The 8012-nt window shown below is 36.9% G+C and overlaps 1 protein-coding gene across 1 annotated transcript in view; it reads left to right on the top strand.

The window, feature by feature from the left end:
- Nucleotides 1–8012, top strand: part of Ankrd31 (ankyrin repeat domain 31) — a 206556-nt gene that overhangs the window by 83561 nt on the left and 114983 nt on the right. The gene's annotated exons all lie outside the window — the stretch shown is intronic.

The following is an 8012-nucleotide window of genomic DNA, read 5'->3' as shown; positions in this document are numbered from 1 at the left end:
TTCTGCTCTGAATTCATTGCTGCAAATTTCCCTCTCAGGACTGCTTTTGTTGTGTCCCACAGGTTCCAGTAAATTGTAGCTGGAAATTGTACAATATGTACAATCATCTGATTATACGTATTGTTTAACTTCTTTAATTTCATCGATGACTCCTTGATTATTCAGGAGGGTGTTATTTAATTTCCATATGTTTATGGAGTTTTTGCTATTTCTTTTGTCAATAATTGCCCGTTTCATTACATGATAGATAATATGCATAGGATAATATCAGTTCTTTTGCATTTACTTACGCATGCTCTGTATGCTGCGATATGGTCTATTTTGGAGAACATCCCCTGTGCAGATGAGAAGAATGTGTATTCTGACATTACTAGGTAAAATACTATAGGTCTACTAAGTTTGTTTTTTTTTACAAGTTTGGTTTAGTTCTGTTATTTCTTTGCTGATTCTTTTGTCCTAGTTGATTTGTCTCTTTGTGACAGTGGAGTGTCAAAGTCCCCCATTACAATTACTGGTGATGTGATTTTTCATGTCTGTCAAAATTTGTCTTATATACTTGGGTGCTCCTACATTGGATATACTGTTGTCTCTTCCTTTTGTAGTTGTTCCCTAACAAGTATGTAGTGACCTTATTTATCTCTTTTAATCATTTTTGGTTTGACGTTCACATGCTATTTTGGTAGCTATCAACCAAAATAGCTACCCCTTTTTTTCCTGGGCTCCTGTTGCATGGAGTGTTGTTTCCCTTCCTGTGTCTTTTAGTCTGTGAATTTCCTTTTGAGTTAATGTGTTTCTTGGACACAGCATACTTTGGGATTTTATTTCTTGATCCACTCCGCCAGTCTGCTTCTTTTGACGGGTGAATTGAGTCCATTTACATTAATGTTTAAAACTGTATTGGCTTATCTTTGTCATGTTATTTTTCTGCTGTAGGTTCCCTATATTCCCTGCCTTTCCCCTCTGTTTAGTTGCTTGTTGTGCTTGGTGGATCTTTTCTGCTTTTGTTCTTGAAGTTGTCATTTCTGTCTCTTTCTAGAATATCTGTCAGTATTCTCTGTAGGGTTAGTTTGGTGGTCATGAATTTCTTCATTTCTTTGTCATGGAAGTACCTTTACTTTCCATTAAATTTGATAGAAACTTTGCAGGTTACATCAATTTAGGTTGAAAGCTGTTTTCTCTTAGAACCTGAAATATTTCATTTTAAGCTCCTTTTTTATGTATTTGGCTTAAGGTCTTCTTGACTTGATGGTTTGTATTGAGAAATTGCCAGGCTTCTGATGGGCTTTCCATTGTAGGTGATCTGATTTTTTTCTCTAACAACTTTATTTTATTTTACTACAGGGTCTCACTACACAGATCAGACTCATAGTGGTCCTCCTGTTTTCAGCCTCCCAAGTGCTGGGATTACAGGCGCACTAACAACTTTTTAATATGTTTTTCTTGCTGGATTTCTGGAGTCTTGATTGTTAGTACAGATTTATTTTGGTTATGCTATCTGGAGTTGTAAATGCCTCACTTAACTATATGTCAGATTCTTTTCCAATGCTTGTGCAATTTTCTGCTATTTCTGCAAATAGTCTTTTTAAATCATTTGTGTTGGTACCTGCTGTGTCCTTGACACCTGCCAATCTTACATTGTTTTTCTTCACATCATCCTGCAGCTACTGAATTGTTATTTCCTGGTTTCTTGTTATTTTTAAAAGATCTTTCCTTTTGTATTCAGTAACTGCCATGCTGTCTTCAAAGTCTGAAAGTCTATCTTCAGTTTCTTTTCTTTTTTTTTTTTTTTTTTTTTGCGGAACCGGGGATTGAATTCAGATCCTGGCGTTTGCCCGTCAAGGGCTTATCCTACTGAGCCATATCCCCAGCCCTTTCAGTTTCATTCAAGCAGTTTTGCCAGCCTCACTGGAAGTCATTAATTTACCGGATGTCTGTTTGAATCTGTTTCATGCATTCTAATTCTTTCCTGTATTGTTTGTTCAATATTTCCATCATTCTTGTTTTCTATTTTTTTTTTAAATCTGTGCCACCTTTAGATGTGCTGAGCAATCTTTTCATGATTATTGTCATTTCTTCTTCTTTTTTTTTTTTTTACCTGAGAGATTCTTTCTGATCTGATAGCATGATGGAGTTGTTTGTCTCAGTTGCTATCATTTCAGAAATTTCAGATGTGTGGTTTCCACGTTCTTTTGTGTCCTTGTCTCTTTGACTTGTTCTGGGTGGACTGGAGGTCTGAGATTGACTTTTGCCCATTTAACATTTTTAAAGCCCCCCATGTTCACTCAGGTTCAGCAGTGATTGAGGTCATAGGGCTCACCATCAGGAACACTCCCCTGACAGTGGGGGAGTTGGGTAGGTTCACCAAAAGTACCACTCTGTGGGGTTCAGCTTAGCTTCTATCACAGTGAAGTGGGATATGCTATAGCTCAGGAAGGCTCCAAGGATGATGGTGGTGAGCCATAGATCTGTAAGGCTTTCATAATGAGGAAGGGACATAGCTCTTCAAGACTTCTGTCATTGTTGGGGGCCTGACCCACATGTTAGCAAAGTTCCTGTGCTGGTGGTGGGTACACATCAGACTGCCCAGGTCCAGTAGCTGTCTGGTATCTTCCTGCCTTCTACGGTGGTTGTCTTCTGTTTAACTTAACATAATGTCTTCTGGGTTCATCCTGATTTTCTCAAAGACAAGATTTCATCTTTTTATTGTGGATGAATTATATTTTATTGGATATATGTATTTCTACATTTTCTCTGTTTGATGGCCACCTTGATTGAGTCCACATTTTGCCTATTACATATATGCTACATTAAATATGGGAATATAGGTACATCTTTGATGTGCTGAGTTTGCTTATGTTGGGTATATACCCAGTGCTTGGATAACTAGATCATATAGTAATTGCACTTTTTAAGTTTTTGAGGAATTTTCATTTGTTCTCTATAATAGCTATACTTATTTACATCTCTATCAATAGAATATAATAATTCTCCTTTCTCTGTGTCTTTGTGAGAATTTGGTGTTTTTTGTTTTTTTGGGGTGTTTGCCTTTTTTATTAATCCATTATGAGTGACATGAAATTATATCTTGTGGTAGTTTTTGACTTGTATTTCCCTGATGATTAATGGTAGTCGAACATTTTTCACTTACCTGTTAGCCATTTTACTGTCTTCTTTTGAGATATAGCTACTCAGATCGTTTGAGGGGCCCTGGGAGATGGCTCAGTGGAATAAGCACTTCTCTGGCAAGTACAAGGGCCTGAGGTCAATCCCCGGTTCCACCAAAATAAAAAAGCATTTGAGCATGTGTGTGTGTGTCGCTAGGGATCAAATGCGAGACCTTGCAAGCACACTTGCACTGAGCTGTATCCAGAACCTATCATTTGCCAATTTTTATGTTACCTATCTCTTTTTTACTGCTGCATTGAACCTTGTACATGCTATGCATGTCCTCTGCCAGTGCCTATCCACTGTCCATTTTAAAATGGATTATTTAGCTTTTTGCTTTTTTTTTGCTGCTAAAGTTTTTGAGTTCTTTGTATATTCTGGATATTAATCATTTCTCAAATAGTTTGTAAGTATTTTCTTTTAGGCCTTTACACTTGCCAGGCAAGCGCTTATTCTACTGAGCCATCTCCCTGGCCCCCTTTTATTCTTCAGGTAGTTCATTTGTATGTTTTCTATATACAAACTATGTTATAATATCATTTGTCAGTTTTTGCTTCGGAGGGGTTTTGTCCCAAAAGAGCATTGTCTGTACTAGTGATGGTGAACTTTATAAAGCGTTCAGTGATCTAAACAGACTGCTGTGGCATTGTGTGCCATGCCTTTGCCTTCTCTCATCTGTATCAATGTGTTGAAGTTTTTTCCATTTTCTTCCAGTGGCTTTTAGTGCCAGATTTTATATTTAGGTCTTTGATCCATTTTGAGTTAGTTTTTATATTTGGTGAAATAGTTTCACTCTACTGTGTTGCAGTGAGTGATTGTAGACAGCATACAAGATAAAAAGAGTAGTCTAGGATGAAACTTGGTTCCATCACCAAGAGCACCCACCACCAGAGACTCTGGGAGAAGAAAAGCCACCGAGTCGAGGCATCTCTGGCATTTATTTATACTATCCATGTAGGAGGGGAAAAGTAAGAGAAAAGTAGTTTGGACCAGGAGCTATCTCAAGGCTAGGCAGTTTTTTTGGCAGAAGGGGAAAGGACAGTGGCCGGATACAACGCACTTTACTAATCTAAACTTCCTTTTGTTTAACCATTCAGTTGTCACAGAGCCTGTGTGCTTTTTGCATGCAGCTTAATAATTTGTGTGCTTTTGCCCTATATTTTAACTATTCATTCCTCATAGACCCTACGTGCTTTTCTCTTGCAGTTTTATCAGTTTAATCTTCCACTCAGCCAGGTTTCCCACAATTCTATACAGGGATATACAGTTTTCCTACAGTCATTTATTGAGGACGGTAAGGAACCCTGGGACTCAGTGTGATCCACTCTACCTGTGGTGAAACAGCAGCAAGAATGAGGAAAAGATAGACAAGAAGACAAGAGCTGGATTGGGTGGCGACTCATCAGCCTGGTTGGCAAGATGACTCCCAAGCAGCAATGTGGACGCTTATTTATACCTTTGCAAAGTTAGTAACATGTGACACAAGGTTGCCTAGTGACTAATAGCTGACATTAACCAGTCAGGATGCTTATCTCAGGACTGAGATAGCTTGTCTGCTTTAGGCACTGAGGCCTAGTCCCACTTACACACATTTGACCAGTTTTCTAGTTTCCATGGCTCCCAGTAAAAGGACTTTCCTTTTTTCTAGCTATATTTTTAGAACATTTATACAAGAGCAGTTGGTTCTTTTTTGAATTTTTGTAATAGTACTTACTATCTTTCTTCATGTAGAACTCTGCTAAATGTTTCTTCTAGGAGCAATTTCAAGGTGTTGATCTTCTGTCCTCTTTCCCTCTTAAAAAATCTACTTCTCAAACTAAACAAAAAGGGGATATAAATGAAGAACCATTTTTTAGTGAAAAAATATATGTATATACATATACAAAATAGGATAGATATACAGCTGCTTTCTCTTAGTTCAGTGAGAAGATTTGTACTAATAGTGTTTAGATATCATGTCTGCATCTTGTACTATGAATAACTACTACAAAGACAATATGCAATGTATTAATTATTGTAACTGTCCTACTAACCTGTTTTGAAACTGTCTCATTGCTATTTCCTTCTCAATAAAAATTAATTTTAAAAAATCTACTTCTCTTTTATTCTTAAAATATACCTTTGCTGGGTGTTATAATATTGGTTTACATTTTTTCTTTCAAGATGTTGAGTATATCATCCTTTTGCCTTCTTTTTTACACATTTTTCTTTTGTCTGATGGGATTATTTCAAGACTTGTCTTCAAGTTCATACATATTTCCTTGTGTTTGATTTGGTATATTCTTGAGACTCAGCTACATTTTGTACTTTATTAAATTCTTCAGGTCTAACCTTTTTCTTTTGGCTCCTATCTTATGATCACCTGTCTGCTGAATTTCTCATTCACATCATGAGTTGTTTTCTTGATTTTGTTGAATTGTTTATCTGTATTCTCTTCTGTCTCATTGAGTTTCCATAATTGCTCTGCTTTGGATTCTTTTTCTGGAAGCTCATGATTGCTTTTTCTTTGGGGTTTGGTCCTACAGAGTTATTTCAGAGAACCTTAGTGGGCAAAGGACATTGGGCTGCCTCCTGTACCTCTCCTTCTGTGCCCCTCCTTCCCAGCCACCCACACCCGCTCTCCTCTTCTGTGGCTTGTCTTCCTGAGCACTGCCATGTCTTATAGCTCAGTGCCCAGTGGTATGCCACACTCTGTACTCTACCAAGTCAGTCTGGAGCATGTCTCAATACTTTGCAGTTTCTTTGGAGGTGTCATATTGCCCTGCTTTTTCCAGGCTTCTTGTGTCTCTAGGTTGATATTTACTTACCAGTTGCCTCTACCAACTTTGTAATGTGCCTCTCATGGTAAAAGATGTACAAGGGCTATAGGTTTCTCCCAACAGTGAATAGTTCTGGTGTCTTAGTGGGTATGGCTGGGGACCTCCTGCCTACCCATTCTCTGCCCTGTGAAATCCCTTTTGATTCAGGCATGATTTCAGCAGGGAAAGTGGAACATAGATATTGTATGCTTAACTGTCTTTTCTGTAAGGCCCTCCTTGGTCTATCTGGTCTGTAGTATCTCTGTCATATCCCTGTGTACTTCTCCACTCTCCCTCAAACACTTCAGTTGAATAGCCATTATTTTTAGTTTGTTTTGGCCTTTTTTACCCCTGGAGGGAAGTGGGCCAAGCCCTTATTCTTAGCCATCTTGCTTCCATCACTCTTTGTCTAGCTTCTAAGGTAGAAAATGAGGTCATTGGTTTTGTATCTTTGCCCTCTATCATGAGCGTCTAACCCTGCACATCTCCCTCTATGTACTGCTTTAGCTGCGTCCCACAGATTTTGATGCTTTATTTTCGTTGTCATCAGTTTTAAGTATTTTTAATTTAATGTATGATTTGTCCTCCATCTAGTAATTACATTAGACATTTCTAAGTATTTGGAGATTCTGCTATCTTTCTGTTAATTTGTTTCTGATTTGACTGTTAAGTATATAGCAAAAGTATGTATTTTTATGGTATTAGTCCTCTTACATTTATTGAGAATTGATTTCTTGCCCAGTATATGGTCTCTCTTGTTGAAAAGCCCATATGTACTTGAATATTTATTTTTTGGTTGTTGGATGCAATATATATTCTGTATAAATTAGATGAAAGTGTTCATAATGCAGTTCAGATCATAAATGTGTCTGTTGATGTTTTTTGTCTTGCTGCTCCATTATTTCCTTAGAGAGGTGTTAAAATCTTTACAACTTTGCTTGTGGAGTTGTATATTTCTCCCTTTGGTTCAATTTTTGCTTATATTTTGAAGCTGTTATTATTAGGTATAGATATATAATTACAATTGTCACATTTTCTGATAAAATGATTCTTTTCATCATTATGAAATGTCTCTCCAAATTGCTAGTAGATACATTTTTGTCTTGAAGTCTGCCATATATGATATAAATACAGACATCCTAACCTTCTTCTGCTTATAGCTTGTTAACTTTTCTCACCCTTTTATTTTCCACTTGTGTCTTTATATTTAAAATGTTTCTTGTGACTGGCATATGGTTTTGTTTTTTAAATTCATTTTGTCAGTCTTTTAATTGAAAGTTAGAGTAATTACTTAATTTACATTTACTATAAAAGGTTGGATGTAAGACTGCCATTTTCCTAATTATATCATGCATGCTTATTTTGTCTTTTCATTTTCCCCAGTGGTTATTATAAAAATTATATATACACTTTTTAGAGTTAATATTATAATACCTTCACTATAAAAGAACAGTGATTCCATTTTATCTTTTATGTCATTAAATATTATGTGTATCAGTTCTATACAGTGTAAATAGCATGCATGATAGTACAAATTTTTCTGTATGCGTTTAAAGGAAATATGTAGGAAAAATAAAGCTCTGCTGACTGCGTATTTACATTTTGGTGCTTTCCTTTCTTCCTTAGACTATAAACAGCCTTGTAGCAGAAACTCCCTCAGTAATGTTTTATGGCAGTGATGTTCACTGGGTCGATTTTGTCTTCCAAGGAGCATTTGTATGTTTTTGAAAACATTTCAAGTTGTTGCCACTGAGATATGTGTGTGCATTGAGTCCAGGGGTGCTATGACCATTCTGGTGAAAATGGTTGTGAAAAGAGCAGGGAAATACACTTTTTTAGCTTCTCTTATATCTGTCATATGCTTTATTAGAATTTAACACGTATCGGTGCCTTTTGCCGTTATCTTTGGCCAGCAGCACAAAGGCTTGTTTTGTTTTGTGTTTTGGTTCCAAAAATCAAACTCAGGGCCTTGTGCTTGCCAGGCAGGTGCTGTGCCACTGAACTACATCCCCAGCCCCAAAGGCTATTTTTTATATAAGGACCAGTGAT

The sequence above is a fragment of the Octodon degus genome, unplaced genomic scaffold, assembly GCF_000260255.1.
Source record: "Octodon degus isolate 3935 unplaced genomic scaffold, OctDeg1.0 scaffold00177, whole genome shotgun sequence".
Classification (NCBI taxonomy): domain Eukaryota; kingdom Metazoa; phylum Chordata; class Mammalia; order Rodentia; family Octodontidae; genus Octodon; species Octodon degus.
Note: the sequence above shows the minus strand (reverse complement) of the source record. Positions and strands in the feature narration are given on the sequence as shown.